Source organism: Abrus precatorius, unplaced genomic scaffold, assembly GCF_003935025.1.
Source record: "Abrus precatorius isolate BTA unplaced genomic scaffold, Abrus_2018 Scaffold0, whole genome shotgun sequence".
Lineage (NCBI taxonomy): Eukaryota > Viridiplantae > Streptophyta > Magnoliopsida > Fabales > Fabaceae > Abrus > Abrus precatorius.
The window spans coordinates 1,640,966-1,643,465 of record NW_020874290.1 but is presented as its reverse complement, the minus strand read 5'-3'; the positions used below and the strand labels follow the sequence as shown (position 1 = coordinate 1,643,465).

General features: G+C 32.0%; 1 pseudogene; it reads left to right on the top strand.

Annotated features, from left to right (window-relative positions):
• The first annotated feature begins 2,015 nt into the window (after nt 1-2,015).
• Nucleotides 2,016-2,500, top strand: part of LOC113872287 — a 1,289-nt pseudogene continuing 804 nt past the window's right edge.

Below are 2,500 nucleotides of genomic sequence, written 5' to 3'. Positions count from 1 at the left end.
TCACTGTCTTAGTAAATGATGCGGAGAAGGGTAGTGACATTGATCCACAAGAAGCACAGCAAACTCTTGAAATAGCAGAAGCTAATTTGAATAAGGCTGAAGGCAAGAGACAAACAATTGAGGCAAATCTAGCTCTCAGACGAGCTAGAACACGAGTAGAGGCTATCAATATGATTTCGTAACAAGTTGGTACGTCCGAATAATTCTAAAAAAAGAAATAAATAAAAATTCAATAAAACAGTAAGAAAAGATAGAAAAAAGGTGAATAGAACAACTTATTAGATACCATTGACTCTGGTATCTAATAAGTTCTAACTATACCTTACCTACTATTGGATTTGAACCAATGACTCCCGCCGTATGAAAGCAATACTCTAACCACTGAGTTAAGTAGGTCATTTATCACCCCAAATAGAAAAAAAAAAAAAGAGTCTCTATCGATCAGATCAATAGATTATAAATCGAATATTACTTATAAGCAATACCAACGCAATATCAAAGGGATTGGATCATGTAATATTCATCTTGACAAGAAATTATCTACATAATATGATAAAATATGTATTAAAAGCACAAGGGCTATAGCTCAGTTAGGTAGAGCACCTCGTTTACACGCGCGCCAATGTTTTTTTTCAGAGGAGTCCGTCTTGTAATCAAAAGAGTTTATCTTATTATTAATAAATCCATGTCTTACTCCATTTTAAGGAACAAGAGAACAAAAGCCTGACAAAGGATTTAGACGTAAAATAGAATCCATTATTGATTTGAGATATTGATAAGGTCAATACTCACTCCTCTTCAATGCTAAGCATAATGGGTATAGGAACCTCAAATAAAATTATCCTTTGTTCCTATCTTATGAACTTTAAGGTGTATGAAGTTTCATTTCCTATTTGATATTTTCATTTTAGTGGGTAGATAGAGAATCCATTTAACTTAAGTTGATCTAGGCTAGAAGCAGACCTATGTCAGGATAACCCTTCTTTGAAACACTTTGGTAGTGCTCTTAGATTGTAATCCAAATCAAAAATCAGAGCACAAGGAATCATATCTTTATTCTTTCTGTCAAGAAAAAAGATAGTGGACTAACTGTTATTTCTATCAGTTAATGAAAAAGCCCAATGCAAGAAAAAAATGCACGTTGGGTTTTTAAAACAATTCAAATCATTTCGATAATAATCAGTTTGATCTGTTTTACCGAGAAGGTCTACGGTTCGAGTCCGTATAGCCCTAATATTTCTACGGATACTAATAATATTTAGTATCCAATATCTCTCATTACTAATACTATTACTAAATATTACTAGTAGTATTAGTAATAGAATAGAAAGAATTCTTAAATTTCTATTAAGAATATATTAATATTTGATAAAATAATACTAATATTAGTATATTCGAATACTAGTCTCATTTTTTTTGGAAATAATTTAATTTTTTTTTATTTATTTTAGAAAAAGCATTTCTATTTAGAATATATTTCATATTTATTATTCTATAAATATTCATTACTATAATAATCATTAATAGAATAATCATTCTCCAATTTTCATTCAAATCGACTAATAATTAATACTAACCCAGTATATTTTCCACATTCATAGGAGTCATTTATGTTTCTGCTTTACGAATATGATATTTTTTGGGCATTTCTAATAATATCAAGCTTTATTCCTATTTTGGCATTTCTAATTTCTGGAATTTTAGCCCCGATTAGCAAAAGACCAGAGAAACTTTCTAGTTATGAATCGGGAATAGAACCAATAGGCGATTCCTGGTTACAATTTCGAATCCGTTATTATATGTTTGCTCTCGTTTTTGTTGTTTTTGATGTTGAAACAGTTTTTCTTTATCCATGGGCAATGAGTTTCGATGTATTAGGAGTATCCGTATTTATAGAAGCTTTCATATTCGTGCTTATCCTAATTGTTGGTTCAGTTTATGCATGGCGAAAGGGGGCATTAGAATGGTCTTAATTCTTGACTATTTAGACAATAAAAAAAAACATTGAGACAGTTATGAATTCCATTGAGTTTCCCTTACTTGATCGAACAACCAAAAATTCAGTTATTTCAACTACATTAAATGATCTTTCAAATTGGTCAAGACTATCCAGTTTATGGCCGCTTCTTTATGGTACCAGTTGTTGTTTCATTGAATTTGCTTCATTAATAGGATCACGATTCGACTTTGATCGTTATGGATTAGTACCACGATCGAGTCCTAGACAGGCAGACTTAATTTTAACAGCGGGCACAGTAACTATGAAAATGGCTCCCTCTTTAGTTCGATTATACGAGCAAATGCCCGAACCAAAATATGTTATTGCTATGGGAGCCTGTACAATTACGGGGGGATGTTCAGTACTGATTCTTATAGTACTGTTCGGGGCGTGGATAAGCTAATTCCTGTAGATGTGTATTTGCCAGGCTGTCCACCTAAACCAGAAGCCATTATAGATGCTATAACAAAACTTCGTAAGAAAATATCTCGAGAAATCTAT